Source organism: Lethenteron reissneri, unplaced genomic scaffold (assembly GCF_015708825.2).
Source record: "Lethenteron reissneri isolate LAM-NWPU_2019-01 unplaced genomic scaffold, ASM1570882v1 scaffold_1845, whole genome shotgun sequence".
NCBI lineage: Eukaryota > Metazoa > Chordata > Hyperoartia > Petromyzontiformes > Petromyzontidae > Lethenteron > Lethenteron reissneri.
Window position 1 is genome coordinate 328348 of NW_026891603.1, and position 25301 is coordinate 353648.

The 25301-nt window shown below is 45.4% G+C and overlaps 1 pseudogene; it reads left to right on the plus strand.

Moving 5' to 3' along the window:
* Positions 1–25301, plus strand: part of LOC133339338 (E3 ubiquitin-protein ligase TRIM21-like) — a 31568-nt pseudogene continuing 6267 nt past the window's right edge.

Sequence of the window (25301 nt, forward strand, 5' to 3'; positions counted from 1 at the left end):
CAGCGATGTAGAGAGACTCATAGAGATACTTATACTCATAGAGATACTTTGCGATACAGAGAGACTCATAGAGATACTTATACTCATAGAGATACTTTGCGATACAGAGAGACTCATAGAGATACTTAGAGGCTGAAAACTGGGCTGGGTTTCTACCAATTCTCACCCAGCCGGCTCAACGAAACTCAACAAACTAACGCGCAAGTGTTTAGTCTTCTGCTAAAGGTTGCTTAGATGGTGGGGTAGGGTGTAAAGGTGGGAGTGGAGGTGTTTTGGTCGCATAAATCCGCCGCCTCAAAGGACTTTGACTCCCCAGAGCAGAGTTCTGCATTCAGCCGCGAGCCTCGGGGCAGGGATCGTCGCCTGAGCGACTGCGCGTAGCGAGCAGGCGAGGGACTCAGGTGGGTGGCGGCGTTCTTTTACACGTGGAAATGAGACGATTCTATGATAACAGTAACAACAGTAGAGATGCTCAGACACGTACATGTAACGTGGCGTTCTTTTGGTTCCGGCTGAAATCACGGGGCCACGGTTGTATTTTAGTTGACAGCCGAAATAGTTGAACGTTTCAGCTCTGTCCTGTCTACTACCATCGTGCCGTCTGTGACGAGGTGGGACTGTCTGAGTGGTGCACTCTGTGTGTGTACTGCACTCTGTGTGTACTGTACTCTGTGTGTGTACTGCACTCTGTGTGTACTGCACTCTGTGTGTACTGTACTCTGTGTGTGTACTGCACTCTGTGTGTGTACTGCACTCTGTGTGTACTGTACTCTGTGTGTACTGTACTCTGTGTGTACTGTACTCTGTGTGTACTGTACTCTGTGTGTACTGCACTCTGTGTGTACTGTACTTTGTGTGTGTACTGCACTCTGTGTGTACTGTACTCTGTGTGTGTACTGCACTCTGTGTGTACTGTACTATGTGTGTACTGTACTCTGTGTGTACTGTAGTCTGTGTGTACTGTACTCTGTGTGTACTGTACTCTGTGTGTACTGTACTATGTGTGTACTGTACTCTGTGTGTACTGTACTCTGTGTGTGTACTGTACTCTGTGTGTACTGTACTCTGTGTGTGTATTGTACTCTGTGTGTGTACTGTACTCTGTGTGTACTGTACTATGTGTGTACTGTACTCTGTGTGTACTGTAGTCTGTGTGTACTGTAGTCTGTGTGTACTGTACTCTGTGTGTACTGTACTATCTGCGTACTGTACTATCTGCGTACTGTACTATCTGCGTACTGTACTCTGTGTGTGTACTGTACTTTGTGTATACTGTACTCTGTGTACTGACTGTACACTGTATATAATGTGGTGTAGTCTGTCTGTGTGTTGACTGTTTACACTGTAGACTGGTGTATTGTGTGTATGTGTACTGCCCGTGTAGTCTGTGTATAGTGTGTTGTGTACTCTGCGTGTGTTGTGTACTGTGTGTACACTATGTATAATGTGTGATGTATTGTGTGTGTACTGACTGTGTGTACACTGTATACTGTGGTATACTCCGTGTGTGTACTGACTGTGTATACTGTCCAGTGTACTGTTTTGTGTACTGACTGTGTGTACTTTGTGTATACTGTGTGGTGTACTGTGTGTGTGTGCACTGACCGTATGTACAGACTGAGTGTGGTATACTAACAGTATATATTATGTGTGTATTGTTGTTTTGTATTGTGTGTCGATATAATTATCTGACCCACAACTCTTTACGGGACATCTGTAACAAAGTGATTCATAGCTCCATCCGTATTACTCCTTCAGTTCATAAATACAGATCCTCATATTGTCTATAACAGCGGAGCCAAACCGGTTGATCGCGTTAACCAGTAACCCGAACTAATCGTAACCCGGCCAACAATTACGTGGCCTTGAGGGGTGGTGGTTTGACGGCTTCTTGTTCTGTGGCAGGGTCAGATTTAGGCCTCGGCTAAGCGAGCTCCAGCTAAGTCAGCCTACATTCATTAACGACGGGGCCCTCTTAAGTCTGAACAAAACTTACAATTGGACACACGTTGTACTTTTTTTACATAGCCCGTTGAAAAAGATATATCTTAGGGCCCCAGCATTGTCATAAACCGCCCATGCTTGGGGCTAGGTAGATGTTAACTACCTCGCCTGGGGTACATGAGGTCGTGAGTTCCATCCCGACCCTGACGATGCCTGCTGCTGTTTATTTGTAATTTTTCTCTGTCTCTCCCCGTAGTGGTCACTGCGTGGATTTTTCTCCGAGTTCTCCGGTTTTTCCCTCCCCTTTAGAATCAACGTGATGCGTTTAGAGTGTTTGGCTGCAGCTTTAAATCTCCACATAATGATGATGATAGCCACTTCGTTGAGCTATAATTTGTGGTGGCCAGGTCGCTTCTGAAAAAGATCTACACAGCTCAGTGGACCTTACCTGGTAAAATTAACATAGTTAAGTCTCTATGTATCTCTGCATTTCTATGCATATATGTGGTGTTTCTCTGTGTATCTGTGTGCTGTATTCATTCCGATATGATGGGGCCTCTTAAGCGACGTAGCTTAGGGCCCCAGCATTTTCATAACCTGGCCCTGTTCTACGGTGACATCGATCAATTAATCAGTTTTTGTTTTATTTGCTAATCTCGCCCTCTATTAAGCAGGCATCATTGCAGATTTCCCCGCACGTCCGTGTAGCATGGTTGTCTATTTACGGTGTGAAATACGTTTAATAAAAATGCATATACTCCTGTATGGTTCTCATTGCATATCTGTGCGTCTCTATGAATCTCTAGGCATTTTGATCACTGTAAATTTGGACGTGGTGATACGCTACCTCTTTGAGCTATAATTTGTGGCCAGGTTGCTTCTAAAAAAGAACTACATAGCCCGGTGAGCCTTACCTGGTGAAATAACGAAAAAGATAGTTCAGTTGAAAAATTTGTAAACGGGAAATTAAATAAATATTAAATAAAGAAGCAGATACAGGGTAGACGAGTCTGACCAGGTGCGTCTTGTACAGAGCACGGGAATTGAGCGCGACGCTCGACAAGTTTTGGGTGTCGCTATTGCAGATACGCAATTGCCTTTTGGAATAACAAATTTGAACTAAAGTTCAGCCATTCCGCAAACACCCTGGTGCTCAGCTGTTGTCGAGTAGCCCCACTTCTCCGGTGGACAGAACACATCTACTCAAAAATGTCTCCAAACTTTATTTTGTTGTTGTTGTCTATTTAGCCCACCTGTCCCACCTCGTTAGGATTTGCGGGAGCAGAGGGACAGCAGAGCGGATCGGCTCCACTTAGCATGGCAGCGGCGGCAGCAGCAGGTGGCCGGGACCGGGGCCTGGAGGAGGAACTGACTTGCTCCATTTGCCTGCAACTCTACGTCGACCCCGTGCTGCTGGGCTGCCCACACACCTTCTGCAGAGAGTGCATCGTGAGCGCGTGGCGCGACGGTGCCTGTGCCTGCCCCGAGTGCCGCAGGGTCTTGCCCTTTGGCTCCAAGGAGGAGATGCGGCTGCAGCTCGTGAAAAACTTCAAGCTGGCCAGCATCGTGGACAGGTCCTGGTCCCCGGAAAAGATAGTTAGTTGGTTAGTTGGTGGGTTAGTCCATTGGTTTAGTAAATTACATTTGTTGAGCCAGCTGGCTCGTATTGGGAAAAATTTAGCCCACTTTTCACCCAGTCTCTGTCGATCCTATGTGTCTCTGTATACCTCTTTGAGTCTCCCATGTGTCTATATGTACAGTGAGGGAAAAAAGTATTTGATCCTCTGCTGATTTTGTACGTTTGCCCACTGACAAAGAAATTATCAGTCTATAATTTTAATGGTAGGTTTATTTGAACAGTGAGAGACAGAATAACAACAAATCCAGATAAACGCATGTCAAAAATGTGAAAAATTGATTTGCATTTTAATGAGGGAAATAAGTATTTGACCCCTCTGCAAAATATGACTTAGTACTTGGTGGCAAAACCCTTGTTGGCAATCACAGAGGTCAGACGTTTCTTGTAGTTGGCCACCACGTTTGCACACATCTCAGGAGGGATTTTGTCTCACTCCTCTTTTGCAGATTTTCTCCAAGTCATTAAGGTTTCGAGGCTGACGTTTGGCAACTCGAACCTTCAGCTCTCTCCACAGATTTTCTATGGGATTAAGGTCTGAAGACTGGCTAGGTCACTCCAGGACCTTAATGTGCTTCTTCTTGAGCCACTCCTTTGTTGCCTTGGCCGTGTGTTTTGGGTCATTGTCATGCTGGAATACCCATCCACGACCCATTTTCAATGCCCTGGCTGAGGGAAGGAGGTTCTCACCCAAGATTTGACGGCCCCGTCCGTCGTCCCTTTGATTCGGTGAAGTTGTCCTGTCCCTTTATCAAAAAAACACCCCCAAATCATAATGTTTCCACCTCCATGTTTGACGGTAGGGATGGTGTTCTTGGGGTCATAAGCAGCATTCCTCCTCCTCCAAAAACGGCGAGTTGAGTTGATGCCAAAGAGCTCCATTTTGGTCTCATCTGACCACAACACTTTCACCCAGTTGTCCTCTGAATCATTTAGATGTTCATTGGCAAACTTCAGACGGGCATGTATATGTGCTTTCTTGAGCAGGGGCACCTTGCGGACGCTGCAGGATTTCAGTCCTTCACGGCGTAGTGTGTTACCAACTGTTTTCTTGGTGACTATGGCCCCAGCTGCCTTGAGACCATTGACAAGATCCTCCCGTGTAGTTCTGGGCTGATTCCTCACTGTTCTCATGATCATTGCAACTCCACGAGGTGAGATCTTGCATGGAGCCCCAGGCCGAGAGAGATTGACAGTTCTTTTGTGTTTCTTCCATTTGCGAGTAATCGCACCAACTGTTGTCACCTTCTCACCAAGCTGCTTGGCGATGGTCTTGTATCCAATTCCAGCCTTGTGTAGGTCTACAATCTTGTCCTTGACATCCTTGGAGAGCGCTTTGGTCTTGGCCATGGTTGAGAGTTTGGAATCTGATTGGTTGATTGCTTCCATGAACAGGTGTCTTTTATACAGGTAACAAGCTGAGATTAGGAGCACTCCCTTTAAGAGTGTGCTCCTAATCTCAGCTCGTTACCTGTCTAAAAGACACCTGGGAGCCAGAAATCTTTCTGATTGAGAGGGGGTCAAATACTTATTTCCCTCATTAAAATGCAAATCAATTTATAACATTTTTGACATGCATTTTTCTGGATTTTGTTGTTGTTATTCTGTCTCTCACTGTTCAAATAAACCTACCATTAAAATTATAGACTGATAATTTCTTTGTCAGTGGGCAAACGTACAAAATCAACAGGGGAATAAATACTTTTTTCCCTCACTGTATCTCTGAGTCGCAATACATGTCTATGAGTCTATGTATCCCTTTCTTCTTTTGTATGGCATTTTTGGGACAGCAACAGATTACAATTGATTTCGAGATTTAATGTTGATTCGACTTCTTCAGGAGTAGCCGCATGGATTTGTTTCAGATCGCCGTTGAATGATCTGATATGTTGCGCGGTCTGAGATCTTGCACCACAGTCACAAACTGGACTCTTGTTAATTTTCTATTTGTGAAGAAAGTGTCCACATTTCCATGGAGTGTCCGGATCTGATTCAAGGAGAACCAGATCTTCTTCGGTAGATGAGTTCCTGTTTGGAGGATTGCAGGGCCGCTGATGATGGATTTCTGCAAGATTTTGGTGTTTGCCCAAGTTTCCGCTCATCGTGCTTTGGTGGTCTTGTCATCATCATGTATGTTCTTTGCATATTACAAGAAAGGTTTTCTTGATTTGAGCCTGTGTGGTGGGGGCATGGAGATGTCTTTGTTTATTGGGAGGTTTGGATTTATGATAGCCTTGCAATACTCCCTCACAGATGCAGCATTGCGACAGAGCTGTGGAGGATCGATATTTGCGAGGACCGAAAGCCACGGCAACGGTGTGCTCTTTAGCATCCCTGAGATGACCCTCATGGATGCATTTTTGTGCCCACCAGCTTTGTGTGCATGCTTTTATTCCAGGCTAGGGCACAATATCCTGCCGCAGAGAAGACTAGTGCTGTGGTGGCCGTCCGGAGTGTTGTTGCCTTTGCTCTCCATGTTCCGGCCAGTTTATGCACGAGATTAACTCGCGATTTTGTTGTTACAGCAGCATTCTGCAGGTTTTGTGGAAGGTGAGGCTGCTGGCAAGAGTTACACCGAGGTATTTGATGTACTTGTCGTGCTGGACCTCTTCGCCACAGAAAGTGACGGCCAGTTTCTGGTTGGCGCTTGCATTGTTCAGATGGAATAATGTTATAACAGTGTTCCTTGGGTTTGGGCGGAGCCTCCAGTACTTCAAGTACGTTTTGAGTTTCTTGAGGTCTCCGCACAGGTCACTTTTGACCTCAATTTTGAGTCATTCTTTGGACGGCAAGTGCTAGGTCATCGGCGTAGCCAAATTTCCGGCCGTCGGTGACAGGGAGGTCACATATCTATGTATGTTAAAAGTGCCACAGCAAGCACTGATCCTTGTGGGAGCCCGTTACTGAGGAAGCGGGCTCTGCTGACAGTGTTCTCTAGGTGGACATGGTATGGCTGGTTGGACAGTAGTGATGATAGAAGTCTGAGGGTCTACTGGCATCGGATGACCTTAGCTTTAGCACGAGGCCTTCCCACCATACTGTGTCATCGGCCAGTGATAGGTCTATGAAAGCGGCTCCTGTGATTTTTTGCACTGGTAGCCAGCTTCAATGTGTGTGGTGAGTGCCAACACTTGATAGCAAATGCTGTGGCCAGGGTGGAAGCCAGCCTGTTCAGTTGGTATAGTTTCCTCGAAGATCGGTGACCTACAGGTCAGTAGCATCCTCTATAGGAGTCTGTACACTGTAAAAAGCAGGGATATGGGGCAGAACTTATTTGGGTTTGCGGTTGACTTCCGGAATGGCAATGATCTTCATTTGTCGCCATTTTTGGGAATTTGCCTGAGGAAATTATGTCTGAAAACAATCTAGCCAGCCAATGGCATCCTTTTTGGCCAAGGTGTTTAAGAAACTTGGGATAAATCCCATTTAATCTTGTGGCCTTTCCTGATCTAGTGGCTTTTATAGCATCAATGACCTCTTCTTCATTGAAGGGGGATAACAAGGCTGTTGTCGGTGCACATTCTGCTATTAATTGGTGGAGTTTTTATTTCACTCGCTGTCTTTGCCGATCTGTAGAGATCTTTCCATTCAATAGCATCTGTGTGGCGATGGCATTGATGGGCACATTGGCGGTCTTGTGTCTCGGTGGTGGTGCTGCTCCTTGGTGTCTCAGGAGACAGCAGGCTTTATGGCTTGAGTGTGTGAAATCTAATGACTCCATCGCTTCTGTCCACCTTTGGCTCTGAGTTTCCTGACTCTGTATTTCTGGAGTAGGGACTTGCTTTGTCCTTTCCAGCATGGAGTGTATTCTGCCAAGTAACCCCATGGAATTTGTGAGTGGGCTGCTTGAGCATAATCTTGGTGAAACGTTCATAGTTTTCTGACTTTGTTGGATTCTGGGAGACAGTGCATACGATGTCTTCAATAAAAGATTTCCAGTTGCCCTTTCTTAAGTTGCATCGTGGCACAGGGGTGGACGTGATCATCAGAATTTTGACCCCGATGTGCACCAAGCCTGGCCTGTGCTAACTGTTCGGGAATTGTCTAGAACCATTCTAGAAGCACACAGCGGTTCACCCGAACAGGAACACGACACAAAGCACGGGTAAGGGTTTGAATCCATCTTCCATCGTGCGGAATGGAAGGTGCCTTGATCTTTAGCATCAAACAGAATGAACAGATAACTAGTTGCTGCCCAGTCGATGACCCATTCTTCACAGGTTTCATTGGTTGAATACACCAGGCCATGTGATGGCTGTTGAAGTCACCTGCGAAAACCGCGGGATGGGTCGCAGCAGGCAGCATGTTTGGGCTCCATGTGGTTCTTGGAGGTTTATATACATTTATCACAGATACATAATTGATTTTGACGATGATGATGGATGTCGGTATGTTGTTTTCTGCGTTCGTTGTGGTGAGGTCCTTGAAATGGAATTTCACGTGGCGTCGGTAGTCCCTGCTTGGGATGGTGGTAGCTGGCAGGAATTTTCATTTTTGAGGCTCTCGTCGTCAGCTGTACAGGAGTTTCTTGGAGCAGGAGCACGTCGAGCCATCTGGATTGCGAGGAAATGTCCCAGCAAGTCGCACTTCGGCCTTGATATATACTTCTACATTTAGATAGCAGAAACGTAGTGACGGCCCTATTCTGTGGTAAGTTTGGCAATGAAAAGGATCTTTGGTGTTGTAATCCTGATCAGGAGGGCCATTTTGACATTCAATCACTGGGATGATAACATCAGTTTGTGACAAGCACGTTACAGTGCAGACCATGGGTAGATTGCCATCTTCTCCACCTATGTATCTCGTTTAGTCTCTATGTATCTCTTAGTCTCTGTATCTATTAATTTCCTATGTATCCCTAATGAGTCTCTATGTATCTCAATATATATGTATCTCATCTCGATGAGTCTGTTTAACACGTAGGCTTTCGCGACCAATATACTCCATAATACAGGTTTTTTTGGGTTAGATCACGTAAATCTATAAATGTGTCTTTAAACCCGCCACCACCTGACACAGCCAATTTAGTAAGGTTTGTCACATAGACAGAACATGCCAATTCGTTACTAGTACAGCACACAACATTTACAAGCTGAGTACTCAGATTGTAAATGTTGTGGTTTTGCTCGCCAACACACCAGTGTGCTGTGTTAGTAACAAATTGGCATGTTCTTTTTACTTGACAAACCTTACTAATTGGATGTGTCGGGTGGTGGCAGGTTTTACGACATATTTATGTATTTGCTCTATGAGTCTCTATTACATCTCTATGTATCCCTATGAGTCTCTGTATCTTTATGAGTATCTAAATATCTTTATCTCTACGAATCCATACGTATCTCTACGTATCTTTATGAGTATTTATGTATCTATGTGGCTCTGAATCCATATGTATCTTTATGAGTCGGTTAGTTTATTAAGTTTGCTGAGCCAGCTGACCAGGATGTGGCAAAACCCATCCCACTTTTCACCCAGAAAACTGAAGAGCAGCATATACTAAGCATTACTCACCTTACATTAAAACTGACAACATTTCAGAATCAGAGTTAAAATTAAACAACACTACTTCCTAGGATATGTTAATTCGAAATGGTTATTTTCTCTCTATTTCTGTATGGTGCTCTGAAGCCCTATTTTGGGTCTGCTGCGCCTTATATACACGTTCATAGTAATAATAAAGAGTGACCAAGGTAAAAGTAAGAAAACGGTTACACCTTCTTTGGTGCAACCAAATGATGCAGGCATTGATGGGAAGGAAACTGGCACTATTTGGACAGAATAGTGCCAGTTTTAGGATGGACAACAACAACATTTTAAAGTGTGGTGTTGTTGTTTGAGGAAAATTTTAAGGAACCGGAAAGAGTGAAAGACAAAAACAGAGAATGGATTGACGACGACTTTATAAGAGATTGGTGCTGAAAAGACATGGCACTATTGGAGTCATATTGGCACTACAAGATGAAGAAAAGTGGAAAGTAATGACTGTTTCAGTGGACACCTACTATGGGGGCTATCAACCCATGGATGATGATAAATAATTGTAAAAAGCATCAAATTACAGAGGTAGGCTTATGACATTTTTCGTGATTTATAACACGTTGTGGATTTACAGAACAGGCATGATGCTCCCACATCTTAAGACGCTGCTGTGTAGAAACAGAGCAAGTACGCAACCCACAACATGCTGTATACCATAATTAAGATTTTTTAGGGTTAGATCGCGTAAATATAAACGTGTCGTTAAACCTGCCACCGCCCAACACAGCCAATTAGTAAGGTGCGTCACGTAAACAAAATGTGCCAATTCGTTACTAGTTCAGCACACTGGTGTTTTGGAAAGTAATCCCACAACATTTACAAAATACCATGTATGTATGTATAACCACTTTCACACCGTACATAGCCAACCGTGCTAATTGGAGGTGATGGGGGAAGGACAACAAACTAAACTAAAAAAAACTCCCGGTCTCTGGAGTTGTCATCTGGTTAAACAAATTATACTTGTAACCTGAAACTGTCTTTTGTCTCGCGAGTCCCTACTCATGTTTCGTGACAGTACAATACTAAACGAAACTCTTTTACATTTTACCAGATAAGGCCCACTGAGCTATATAGCTTTTTTCAGAAGTGACCTGTCTATAACAAATGAATGCTCAACCAACTGGATTATCATCACGTGCAAATTCATAGCAGAAGTCAAATACTCTAAGCTCATGATTGTTGATTCTAAACGTAGAGGGGGAAAAATGGAGGACCCGGAAAAAAATCCATGAAACCACTACGGGAGAGAGAAGCAGACTCCAAATATACAGAAGCAACCACTGTCAGGGTATGGGATCGAACACACGACCTCCTGCATACCAGGCAGGGTAGTTAACATCTCTGCACCGCGATACCCCAGTGTTTGTTGTTATAAATGCAGAGGGGAAAACTGGACAACCAAGGAAAAATCCATAAGACCACAGGGAGAATGAACACCCACACTCTAAATGTATAGCAGATTTCGGGGTCGGGATCAAACCCACGACCTCCTGTGCACCAGCTGAGATAGTTAACATCTTGCCACCGTGGTGCCCCAATGTGGACAATTGAGCTACGGGAGATATAGCCGCTATTCACGGTCGCTCAGTGAAGACTGTTTGTACCAATAGGTTCTCAAGTCTCAGCCCGGAGGGGGAACGGCCGCGGAAGGAGCTCAACCCGAGCTTGGCACTAGCGAGGCCCCCGAATCTGGACCTCTGTGCTCAGCATGGCAAGGCACTTGTCATGTTCTGCCAGGAGCATGGGGCGTCTGTGTGCGCCGACTGTGTCACGAGCGGTGCACACCGGGGCCACAAGCTCACGTCAACAGAGGAGGCTGATCGGCAGGCAAAGGTGAGGTGCTCTGAACACGGCAACCGCGTGGTGATGGTGGTGGTGATGATGGTGGTTGTGGTGTTGATGATGGTGGTGATGGTGGCGATGGTGGCGATGGTGGTGGTCGTGATTGTAGTGGTGTTTGTGGTGATGGTGGTGGTACCGACAATGGTGGTGGTAGTGGTGGTGATGTTGGTGCTGGACGGTAATGGTATGGTGAGCAGTGCCATGTGCGGAGGGCGAATTTAAATTTGCCATTTTCCTCATGGTGTTTGTAGCCACCACAGCGTCCAAAGTGGGCTCTGGACAGATGCAAGGGGCTGGTAACCTCTCCACATTCAATTACCACTAATCCACAAAAAAATATATACAGCTAAGCTGTCCCAGGGGGGACAGTCATCTATGATGTCTCCTGTCCAACTTACATTTGGTGGAGCCAGGAGATTGAATCCTTACCCTTGGGGTCCCTATAGAAACAGCAAAAAGCCACTGCGGGTGGCCACCTGGAATGTTCAAACGCTCACTGCGGAGGAGAGGATGTCACTCTTCTGTCGGGAGCTTGACCGGTACCGCCTGGATCTCTGTGGTATTTAGGAGGTCCAGTGGACCGGCTTTGGCTCCTGCCACCATGAGGGTTAGACAGTCCTCTACTCGGGGCAGGAGACTGCCAAACAACAGGGAGTGGCTCTTCTTCTGAACAAAATAATGAATGGGGCATGGGAGTGTGGCAGTGAGGTGTGGGAAGCTGTACGCCCCAGACTACTTTGGGTTCGCCTTCCTATCAACCAGAGGCGAGGAGTGGAGGACGTGGTTACTTATGCCCCACCCAAGATGAACATCAGTGGGATGCCAGCAAGGCCGATGAATCAAATGCATTTTATGACCTGTCACAGGTGCGAGCTAAAGTGGCCCCTCGAGATAGAGTCATCCTGTTGGGTGACTTTAATTCCCGAGTTGGTCATGATGCTGGCACCAGGTCTGGATTGATTTGAAGGCATTGGCCGGGTTAGCACAATAACATCGGTAGGAGGCTGCTTGACTTTTGTGCAGCCCATGAGCTTGTAATTACCAACACTCTGCTCCGGCATCGGCGCATCCACACAACATAATGGATGCACGCCAGGTCAAAGCAAGAACATCTGCTGGACTGGATAGTGACGGAACAGTGGATGCAGACCCATGTCCTTTGCACCAGGACCTACTTTGAAGCTGATCTGCCCACTGATCATAGACTTGTCATCTGTAAGATGCACCTGCATTTTTCCACTCTACTTTTGGGTGTATACCCAGGACCCCATTCAAACACACAATGGCCTGATCTCAGATAGCTGATGAAAGTTGCAAGCGAGATTTTCATCATTGCTTTCAGCTGAGGTTGACCTCGTCCCCCACTCCTCATGATGCCGAGGGGAATGGTTGAGGTTAAGGACTGTGGCTCATGCAGCTGCAATGGCTGCTTTAGGTACATTGTCCAGACCTCCCCAGAGACCCTGGCTGACAGGGGAGGTGTTCAGGCTGTCTGATAAAAAGCACCAGGCCCACTCACCGCCTATAGCATCCCGCATCAGAGAATGAGGAGGCTTACCTCAGCCTTCACTCGGAGGTTCGGAGAGCCGTGAGGCGCTGCAAGGATGGGTGGTGGTCGCGGGTTGCTGAGGAGATGGAGTCTGCCTCAGTAGCTCGCAACCACAAATCACTCTAACTCCATCAAAAACGTCACTTGCAGTCTTACACCTATCACCATCATTAGGGGAAAAAAACAGTGATCCAATCTCCAACCCCCAGGAACAGGTTTTCAGATTTTCTGAGCATTTCTGAGGTCTTGGGGGAGGGGAAATCACTCAGCTTGGAAAACAATGGGGCAAAGTGAGGATGACCCTGCTGAGGATGCAGTGTCTTAAATATTGGAAGAAGTAGTCACCCCCTGGAGTGGATGGCTGAGGTGCCAGTTGTTAATGAAGAACTGAAGGCGATCCAGAGTCTTAGACTGGGAAACGCACCAGACAGCGATGATCTCCCAAGCAAAATGCTGAGCGAGGGTGGTGTTTGTGCACAGACTGCCCGACATGACATTTTAATAACAGTCTGGACCACTGGACGGGTTCCACAGAATTGGAAGGATGCCCTGGTGGTTCGCCTCTTTAAGAAGGGGGACTGTACAGACTAGGCCTCGGCAAGGTAAGGTAAAAGTTAAAATGTAAAAACAACGAGCCTATTTTTACCCTACCTTTTACCTTACCACAATACAATCACTCTAACCTACCTTTTACCCTTTAGCAGGTAAGGTAAAAGGTAAAAAGCAACGAGCCTACCTTTTACCCTTACCCCATACAAATTACCCAATTACAGGGTAATTACTAGGGAACTACACATGAACAAGGTTTCTAACGGTAAATGCTAGGGAGAGCGCTTTATTCATATAGAATACTCTCGATGATTTTACACGCTTGTTGTCGTTGTTGTCATTGTGTTGTTGTCATTGTTGTCGTTGTTGTCGTCGTCGTTGTCGTCGTTGTTGTATCCTCAAATCTTGTAACTAAATTTTTACCCACTTCCTAATGTGGTATCGACTGCAAACTTGGTATACTTATGTCATACTGATGACAACACTATATTCTATCATAAAATCCTTTTTAAATCCTTTATATTAAGTTCGCTTGCTTGCTTACGACCGTGCAAATCTTTCGGTCGTTTTTTAACCCACTTCCCGTGATCCAATCGAGCTGACATTTTCCACACAGACTCGTTGTGCGTGACAATTAATGTCCGTGAAATTTTTTTTCCAAAATTTTACACTTTTTAGGACAAAAAAATTATATTTAATTACCAATTGCTTAATGGTGCAATGCACTCATCTGACCCATAGGTGGCAGCCATCTCAAGCCAGAGGACGAGAGGACTCTAGCCGCCACGCATATAAAGGATTTATAGTGAAAAACTTTGTTTTTACGGGTTATACTTGTTATATGTTATGTTTCGGCTTGGATCTAATTGTCCACGCTCAACTGACGTTGGCTGTAATTGGCCACGGGCCCTTACGTTTTGGCAAGCTTCGGGGCCACTTCCGGGAGTCGTGGAGTTCTACCATTACTCGTACATTTAATAAAAGCGTGTTTTTAAGAAAGTTAAAAAAAAATATTACTTATTAAATGTAGGCCACGGACTGCGCCACGGAGCTTTTAGTGGGAAACAAGGTACCGTATTTACCGGGTAATACTTCGCGCTACCTTTACCCGACCGGGTAATTCTTCCGAGCTACCTTTACCCAACCCTTTACCTTACCCCTTGGCATGTCGACACCTTTACCCGTTACCTTTACCCTTTTACCCGGTAAAAAGAGTAAATTACCTTACCTTGCCGAGGCCTAGTACAGACTGTAACAACTACAGGGGCATCTCACTCCTTTATGCTGGGAAAGGTCCTGCCAAAGATTATTCAACATCGCTTTGCCAGGCACGCTGAGGAGAAGTTTGCGGAGCCTCAATGTGGTTTCAGGGAAGGGCGGTCCTGCACAGATTCTATATTTTACGTCCGTCTGCTACAGCAGAGATGCAGGGAGTTCCAACACGACCGATGTCTCTGCTTTATTGACCTGGTCAAGGCCTATGATACATTAAAAGGCATCGCTTTCCCACCTGATGATGGACGCTTGTGTTGCGCCCGAAACGTCGTGATTTATTTTATTTTATACCTATGTGACTTTACCAAAAAAACCAAAGAGTATCATTAAGGACCTTAATGATGGTGAGCAAGCCCAGGGTTAAACTACGTGGCCGGGAGTCGGAGCCATTCCCTGTTCACCTCGAGTTGCGACAGGGGTATCCTCTGGTTCCCACGTTATTTAACGACTATTTCGACCACGTAGTTCATTAAGCCTTTGATGGTTTTACCGGAGGAATTTCCATCTGGTACAAATATAATGGGAGGCTGATCGATGTCCGGGTGCCATCAAGGGATGGCTCTATATTGGTCAACCACGTTATGTATGCCGATGATCCAGTGATTGCTGCTCACTCAGAGGATGAGTTGGAGGCACTGCTCCTGAAACTGGAGCGTGCCACTAAGAGGTGGGGCCTTACCATCAGCCCCACCACAACTAAGCACCTGCCTGGGTATTTTGTACCATCAGACACTCAACCCCAACAACTCCCAATCGGTGATGGGGCAGTTGTGGAGAGAGTGGAGAGTTTCCCATACATGGGCAGTGTGCTCATGACCGGCTCCAGTTTGACAGCAGAGGTCTCACTCTGAATCGGTCAAGCGGCATTAACTTTTCATCGGCTGCATAACGCTGTATGGAAGCTACCCGGTCTGTCGCTCCACACAAAGTTTCGGGTCTTCTCGGCCACTGTCATGCCCTCCCTTCTCTATGCTTACAAAACGTGGACCCCCCTAATGAATCATCTTTGCCAGTTAGAAACATTTAGGCTGGCCTGCCAACGATCTTTCCTGGGTTTAACCAGGCTGGATTGTGCCAGGAGCTCACAAATCCTTGAAAAATCTAGGCAATGTCCCAATGGTGAGCTCCGGCAGGCAAGGCTGTGTGGTTGGGTCATGTAGCCCACATGCCCAGCCACCGCTTGCCTAAACAGTTTTTGGTTATACCAGCTAAACGGCCGTGACACGGGCTGGAGAAGAGATGGAGTAATGTGGTACAGGAGGATGTAGAGCTGATTGGACTTGCCGATGACTGGTACAAGCGGTGTCAAGATCGGCCTCTGTGGAGGAGGCTCCTGAAGGACGATACTGGGCAGTTGGAGGCAGTCGCCCTCCAGCAACAACGGTGGACAGAGGAGCGATGCTCACAACAATGAGCAGACTGCCGGGTGGCTAAAACATAGCAAGGTTGGCATAGTAGGGGGCACAGTTGGTGCATCAGCCAGTTATCTCAGTCAGTCGAACCATGGCACCTGGGTCTGCCCCGTGATGTACTGCTGGTGGGTGTTTGATACTTCACGTGGCCTTAACATGCCATGCACATAGCCTGGCACAAGCGCCATGGTGAGATCACTGTCACTTAGTGGGAAATGGCGGTTGTTGGTGGTGGTGGTGGTGATGATGATGGTGGTGGTAGTGGTGATGGCTGTGGTGTGGCTCAGAGGTCAGATTCGAATCTGGGTTTGGGCCAAGCATGGTTGTGACCTGCCCTCCTCGATTGATGCGACTTCGTGAGATGAGTGCAGTCACGAAGCAAAAAAACGTTGGAGTTTTGCACTTGAACTTTGTTTTAAACTCGACTCGTGGTGCCCACTGGCACACGCAAAACTAAAACTAAAAAATCCACATTGAAAATAGATAAACTTGCCAAAATCAACAGCGTTGCATTGAACACGCCTCGCATCGTTCCAGGACTGTGGTGCATTTAGTAAACAATAATCTAACAAAAACTACAAACTTATTTTTTTTTTACCAGGAAAGGTCCACTTAGCTTATACAGATATTTTTCAGAAGCTACCTGGCCATTACAAATCGTAGCTGAAGCAAGTTGCATATCATTTCAATATTTATAGTAGCAGTGAAACACTAAACACGTGATGTTATTCTAAATGTGGAGGGAAAATTGGAGGACCCAGATACAAATCCACGCGACTGTGGGAAGAGAAAGGAAGAGAAAGAGGGAGAGGCATGCAAACTCCACATATACAACAGACATCAGGGTTGGGATCAGACCCCCCACCTGTATACCAGGCGAGGGAGATTAGATCTCTTAGCCACCGTGAGTAGGCTGTGTGAATCCTGGTCTCCTTCCGCTCTTCAATGAACCACTCAATGAGGGATTTGTCGATCGCTCATAATGCAAGACCTTCGGGAGAAAGCCTTATGAAATCAGCGGAGGGTAAATCATCATCACGATCGATGGGGCGAGAGTCTCAACGTCTTACAATTTGTCAGCCAGAGAGTGTCAAAGGTCGTTCCGGACCACAGCATTTCCGAGCCGGGCACAGTCTAGTCGCTTCTTTCCTGACTTCTGGAGACAGATAGGAGGGCGTACTCTCACCTGTAGTTTGGTCGTGATAAGTCTGTGATCTGTCCAGCACTCAGCACCTCTCATTGCACGGGGTGAGTAGACGTCTTTTATATTGGAACGTCTCACAATGATGTCATCTATTAAGTGCCAATGTTTGGCACTTAATAGATGCAACCTGGGTGCATCCAGGATGTATTATATTGTCTTTTAGTTGAAATATGGTGTTCGTGATGGTCAAGCTATGCTCAGCGCAAAGGGTCAATAACCTCATGCCTTTTGCATTAGCTTGCTCAATGCCATGCTTACCAATAACTCCACTCCACACCTCATTGTCCTTTCCCACCCCAGTATTGATGTCACCCAGCAAAAAAATATTATCATTGCTGTGGATGTGACGGTGGGCCTCATTTAGTGCTTGGTTAGAAGCGATTCCTAACCTCGCTCTCTGATGGTAAAGTCGGTGCATAGCCACTTATAAGTGTGGCTAGTGCTTCTTTGCTAGCGAGATGCATATAGTAATGAGTCTCTTATTATGTCAATCGGTGTCTCTGTGAGATTGGGTAGGAGGCTGTTTTTTAATGCAAATCCCACACCATGTAGATGTTGTCCTCCTTGGAGGTATCCCTTCCAGAAGAAGGTATAACCCTGGCCTTCCTCCTTCAGGGAGCCTTCATCCAGGAGTCTGGTTTGGCTAACAATGTCAATGTTTTATCGCTTTAGTTCCGCTGCAACTACGGCAGTTCTTCAATGGGGTCTCTCAGTAGGGTTTTTACACTCCACGTTGCCAGTTTAAGGGAGATTTTTTCTTATTATATTCTTAGGTCTTTCGGTAATGTCACGTCGATTGACCCAAGAATATGAATTCCTGTAGTCCTGAAAACTTTAATTCAAGATTTATTTTTTTATTGTTTTTTCGACCGCAGACTGGAACAACCCTATAGGTGCGATTACCTATCCATGTAAGTTTGAGTTTGTAATGTTTAGGCCACCTTTCAAGGCCCCTTTCCATTCGGGGGTGATCAGTGCGGATCCTAAATTGGACTACTCAGTCACACAGGGGTGTGCCGAGAGCAGCTGCAAACTCAGTCCCAGCTGCTACTGACCAAATGCCCTGTGCCGCTGGCGTGCGGGGCTCTGACTAGGAGCTTTTGGATATGTTCGTACCTGCTCCCTCTCACCAGACCACTCAACGCCGCCAGACTTTTCTCCAGTTTTTCCAGATGCGCGATTCACAGAGGGCAGAAGTGGGTACCTGCGCAAAGAGTATATTTAGAGTGCGGTTGGTGGGGGTGCAAGTCCCAACAGCACTTCTTTACTGCAATAGGATGGAATCCAGTGCAAAGGGAGAACCCAGGACGAATGGCACTCTTCCACAGTTGCAGGAGGCTGCCGGAGCTCCAGTCTATCGGAGGACCACCTTTCGCACGCCACCAAGCACGTTGCTTCAATCTCAGGGTGTGCTCCCCGAGCTTTGTTCTTCCCAGACTTTTCCACAAGGCCGCGGGAACACGGCTATAGACACAAAGACAGATACAACATTTTTTTAATAATAATGTTAATAAATAAATAAATAGGTTTGATGAAATAATGTAGTGGTACTTGCATGTATGTGCTTAATTTGTGTTCAACGATTTTGCTTCTAAAAACATCTGGCATGTCTCACACCCCCAGAAAGGGCATCTCGCACCCCAGGGGGTTCGTGCACCCCAGGTTTAAAACAACTGGTGTAGTGTATAGCGTAGTGTATAGTGTAGCTTATAGTCGTGTCATGAATAGTAGTGTAGTGTATCATCATTATGATCCATGAGGCAAGATAGCCCGGAGTAGGTGCCCACTGCACTTTTCTTCACTTGTTGTTTTCCACTTTCTCCTCTGTCTTGAAGTGCTAATATGGCTCAAGTTAGTGGCTACATCTTTCTGGCACCAATCCCCTTATGACGCCTTCTTCAAGCCATCGTTTTCTGTGTTTGGTCTTCCTCTCTTTCTGGTTCCTTACATTTTTTCTGAACAACAACAACCCTTTTCATTTAATAGGGTAATATCGCGTATGATTTAAATCGTTTTGCTAAAGGCTTTTTTGTTTGGTTTGTTTTCTTTTTTTAAAACAGGAATCCCTTTCGTGTTCACTCGAAAAACTTATGACACATAATGGGAAAGTTTCAGCAAGATTGAATATACTGAAGAACACGGAAGCCAATGTAGAGGTGAGACCCAATAACACAATAACACGAATTCCCATGAAATGAAGATGACTGATGATGATACAGATACTCGACTTTATTAACCTTCCAGGCAATAATAATAATAGATTAGGCGTTTACGATGTTCAAACAGCAAATAGACAACGATTATATAATTCACTGTGTAACAAAATAATTTTTTGTTCCTGGGTAGTAAGTAAGCAAAGTTTGTGGGGAATAATAGCCATTTTCTATACTTTTGAGGCATAAGAAATTAGAAAATAACACTTACTACCCAGGAACAAAAATCGTGTTACATCGTGAATTATCACGACAAGGCATGATCAAGTCTGCACCAACCACAACATCACACTTGTGGTAAAACGTAAAAACAAACGTGCTTTGATAGTAACATATGCACTAGCTTTGAAACAGAAAAAAGTCAGTTATATTGGCCAAAAAGGGTACCATAGATGTAACTGCTCAACCCGGGCTATTGATACTTTGATATTTGCATTGTCATCGTGCTGTTCGCCTTTTGGCGTTATACTCTGTTATAATACCGGGACTCCTTTTTTACCAGTATCACTGATTGTCGTACACCACTATCAGGATGATCACCTTGATACATCTGATGGTTATCTTGAAACATCTTGATACTGGTTGCAGGCCAATTAGTTCCAAGGAGAATGCCTACATTATAATCAAAGCAGTTTTGTTTGCATATTTTACCACAAGCATGGTGTGTGGTTAATGCAGACTTGATGAGGCCTTGTAGTGATAGTCGGTGTCCATTTTGGTTTTTGGGTGCCCTCGTGGCTAGGAGATGTTATCTCCCACGCCTCGTATGCAGTAGGTTGTGGGTTTGATTCCGACCCTGAGGATGCCTGCTGCTGTATCTTTTGAGTTTGGTTGTCTCTCCCCCCGTGGTTGTTGTGCGGATTTGTCTCCAGGTCCTCCGTTTTTTCCAAACACATTTAGAATCAATGGCACGCATTTAGATTATTTGACTGCTGCTATACATTTCCACCTGATGATAATAATCAATTTGGTTTAGCTATCAAAAATATGTTTGAACATTTTAATACCTCTCGTGTTCTTGTCAGAAACAGTAAAGCCTATTCCTATGTAATTTGTTCCTTCCTCCACGAATTCCTTTGTTTAGATGAATACCTCACATGCTCATTTTCGTGCTGCCCTTTGATTCAGAACATTAATACCGATTCCACTTAATGCCGATATCAAACCGGCCACCACACGACATAGCCAATTAGTATGGTGGTTTGTCAAGCCAATAAAATGTGCCAATTCGTTACTTGTTGGAGAGTAAAACCCCCCACAACATTTGCAATTCATATACTGACGTTTCGCCGGTAATTATTAACAACCAGCCATATCAGGTGACAGCCAGAATTGTGGAGAAATCTTCCTGTTTCGGTCTTAAATGTAGGAGAAATAAATGTGATGCCAATTGTGAACCAATCAGAAGAGAAGAGGGGGGGTTAATATATTAATATAAATTGCAATAGACATCTACTATTGGTTGGGTTATTTATTGCAAGCTGCCGTCATGCTGGTGTGGCGCGTTGCTGATGCTCCTACCAGCGAATTGAGCGGCAGCTCCGTCAATTGTTCTTTTTCGCATGCCACAGTGTGTCCAATGCCCCTTCGCCTCCGCCAACCCACACTCACATCCACGTGGCAAACTTTGGACGAATGACAGCTCGCAACTCACGTGGTTCATGCTTATCCATGCAGCGGTGGTACTTGCAACTACAACTGTAATCTTTTCACGCTAAAATTATATACTCGTCCCCTTTCAGGGAACGTCAGCAGCTTTTGACAAATCCATAGACGACGCTTTTAACGCTGCAATCAAGTCCCTCGAGGAAGAAAAGGGCCACGCTCAAGCAGTTGGCACATGCAGAACAGAGTCAACTATTGGGCCTAATCCGTGCCCAGATGGCGCCCCGAGAGATGATGGTCGCTGAGATGGTGGTTGTCACCAAAGAGGTGCAGGCGGCTTTGCAGGAAACGAATCACGTGCGGGCTATCCAGGTACGTGGAGAACAGAGGACACCAGTAGTGTGGAAATGGTCAATAGCACCTTCTGCTACTGCTGCTGCATTGGCTTCCGGTTGCTGAACGGAATACAGTGTTATAAGGTCGCGCTCATGACACACACAAAGTGCCTGCCACGAATGAACCACACAATACTTTCGGTGATCTCGTCAAGGAGCTGTATACCACCATCATGCGAACTCCTGTCATCCTTGCAGCAGCAGTGGCAGCGGCGGCTATTGGCTCAGCCGTTGAACAAAAACGGTCACCACTTCATTGCGTGGCATTTTCAAACACGCTGCTTCTGCGGCCATCTGGAATACTTTTCCTTCTGATATTAGGAAGCCACTGAGAGCTACGATGCACCTTTACATCATCTCGATTGACAAACTAATTTCTTTAGTCTAACACGTATGCTTTCTTTTTGTTTAAGGAGAAACCCTATTTTCGACTTAAAACCATTAGATTTGTATTTCAGTTTTTTTAAGTAAAGTCTTAGACTCGCAAACCAACTGACCTGGAAGAACTTAAACATTATTTTGTGAATGCTGAGTCATCATGCATGCCTACAGCTGTGTTATAAAATGTTTTTTTTCTGAACGATGGGCGACATATACAAGTTTATTAATAATTCGAGCATATCTAATCAATACCATAACAAATTAAATAAACTAAAACGTGAACGTCTATTACTTGCAGCATTCATATTAAATTCATATCAGCATCGCGAATGACAATACAGATATTAAACGTTTTTTTTGGTGTAGCATTCATTTTGGGACACCCCGTATATCAACATGAGATGAGGTTACCCTGAGATGGTGACCAGCTTACCAATGGATGTCTCACGCGTGCGCCCCCTGTCCCTCTGTCGCAGGTGAGCGGTGAGTTGGAGAGAAGGTAGGTCGCGCACCTTCACGCCACTCCACGGCCACTCAACTTCCCAATCCCAGTTTAATTGAACATTCAATATCCATATTTTACTGGTACTACGATGGTGAATAAATAATATGCTCGCTTTACCCTTCCCCGCAATGATAACACCGGAGTTGTGTTAAGATGTCGAGACACCTACGATCGTAAGTCCATCAAGTTTGTGTTCACCCGCACATCATGATTGTAGTGAAAAATGCAAACAGACTTCGATAAGAATAATCTACGCATTGTCATTGGAACTGATTGGCCTACACCAGAGCTACAGTCTCCTTTATGGCCTTGTCATGAAGGAGACTGTATTATTGCCATATTTTATCATCATCGTGATAGTACCGACCCTGATGCCTGCCGCTGTATATTAGGAGTCTGCATTTCTCTCTCTGTCCTGGTGGTTGCGTCGATTTTTTTCTCCGGCTCCTCCGGGGTTTTCCTCCACATTTAGAAACATGCATCTAGACTATTTAGATTATTTTGCTGCTATAACCGTCAAATTTGTAAGCCACTTTGTTGAGTTATCATGTGTGTCCAGGTAGCTTTAAAAAAATAAGTTATTACCTCAGTGGGATTTGTCTGGTAAAAGCGAGTTGGTTTTGTGTTATTTGTATGTTTGGGTAATTTTTTTACCTTTCTTGTACTTTTCACTATGATCATGTTTTTTGTATTGTTTGTTATAACGTTTGTATCCATGCCTACTGCAAATCTGTGAAAAAGAGATTTATACCTCATCGGATTCCTCCAGGAGGCTGTTGCTCTGGTGCAGGCCAATCAATTTTGAAGACAATGCATACATTGTTATTATTATCAGTGAACGTTTGTTTTCATGTTTTGCAACGCGCGTGATGTGTGGTTCACGCAGACGTGATGATGCCTTGCAATAATGGATGTGTTTATTTAGTGTTTGAACATCTTAACACAACACCTGTATCATTATTCTTATTCTTACCGGGAAGGGTATTGCAATCCTATTCTTTGTAATCATCTTGATACTGGCCAACAAAGGTTTTCCTATAGATCCACGATATTCTCATTCCTTATTTATATTTTCCACGTTCAGGATAACGGCCGCGATGATGAAGAACCCACCAAATGACAACATCGTGACTAGAGACCTCTTCTCGTCCTTGCGTGGCCTGCTGGAGAGTCTCTCCCCAAGAATCTCCAATTGGAAGACAGAAAACGCGATGCTCAGAAGTAAGTATGTGTGTGTGTATGCGTGCGGTGGCGCAGTGGTTAACGAATGGCTGCGTTGCGAACCAGGCCACCCAAGTTCAATTCCCGCTCATGGCCACCAACACCAGTGATGTTTATATGAACCGGTCCTGGGCCCCCAGCCCCCACCCCAGCTCAACTCAGCCTCAAATGAGTACCTGGTATGGTGTGTAGTAAACATCACTGCTGGGGAGACAAATGTGCCCGGGTCTGGTGATAGCCAACCACCCCCTCAGTGCTGCTCGATAACAACACTGGCCCCTGCAGACTGCTACAGGCTATACAGGGGATAGTTTTATTTGGCGTCAAAGTTGTGGAATAGAGAACACACTTAATAATAATATAATTGATAATAATTTACAATTGTAAAGTTCTGCATTTAATCCGTAGATCCCACCAATGTGCCGCTGTGTATGGAAAGTCAGGAAATAAACAGAACCTGCAGAGGGCAAAAGGCCATAACTAGGCAGATGGTAAAGGCCAATTTACCCATTCACTCACCCACCTCACTCACTCATCCACTCATTGACTCACTCACTCACCCACCCACCCACTCACTCACCCACCCATTCGTTCACTAACCCACCCACTCACTCACCCACTCATTCACTCATCCAATAAATAACTCACCCACTCACCGAATCACTCACCCACCGTTCCTGTTATATATTTTGATAACGATGAAAACGCTAATAAGTGGTACATCTGATGATCGAATCTAATTGCACACGTATAATTATATAGCACCTTCACGCCAGGCGCTTGATGAACATGGCTTACAACACGGTGACACAGAATGGAATGGTGTAGTAGCGGGCTACCAGGTATTGAGGAAAGAGTGACAGCAACTACAGAGGGTCTATTTAGGGGATCACGAAAGGGGCTACAGGGGAGGCACAGGAAGGAGTGGAGGGGTGAGGAGGAGGGAAGAGGACGAGAATAGGCAATGGAGATGAGCTGTTGAGGCTGTAACCACCCTCCTGCTATTCGAAGGCTCACTGACATGCGGGGGAAGTGGGATACCCATATCGCGTGCTGACTGAACACGGCAGGTGCAATCAGCTATTCCGCAAATGGAAATATAAATGAAGAGAATTACCAGATGCGTAAAACACGAATCTCACATTAATGAATGTGACTACGTCTGTGTGACCACGCCATCCAAAAACAAAGGAAAGCCGCTGCCGCCTACGAATTCAGAGTTTGGGAACGAATGACTGCGACGAAGTGAAGAGGCGCAAGAGAACGGGCGGCAGCGGTCCAGGCGAGCTACAGCAGGGAGAGGGGTGTTCCGTCAGCACGCACACGACCTGCTGTGGCACACACCGAATCACAAGTGGGGGGTGGGGGGGGGACGCTGGTATACAACCCGAATGGACACTCAAAAGGGGCGCAAATGAGCGTGGAGAGGTCGCATGCATAGAATTGCACTGAAAGACAGAAAGAGTGCCGCACGCATTACAGAGAAAAAATGCAAAGGTTAGTGGCATCATCTTGACTTGGCAGGGGAACTTTAAGTGGGTTTGGGCTTTGGGCAGTTTCATCTACTAGCGGGACCGATGGGTGAAGTTGCAGACTAAGAGACAGAATGGCAGCTCAAGGTGGAAATGCACCTAAAAGGACACTCTCCCATGGAGATGGAGTGATAAGTTATCAGTTTGTGTGATGATAAAAATTATAAGCATTATTACCCTTTCTGTAAAACAGAATAATAATAATACAGGAGGTGTTAAGATGTTCAAACACCAAATAGACACACCTTTTGCAAGGAATCATCGAGTCTGCATGGCTCACACATCTTGTTTGTGGTAAAACATGCAACAAACACGTTTTGATGATGTACACGCTGTCCTTGTGTATATAGTTACGAGACAACCCAACGGGTATGTTTTTTGGCGATCGCACTTTGACCATAGTCATAAACCCCTGAGTACCTAGTGTAACCACCGGCAGCTGAAACCTCTACTTAAACCCAAGATCTGAACGGTGGCAGCTCAGTTGTTTGGGAGCC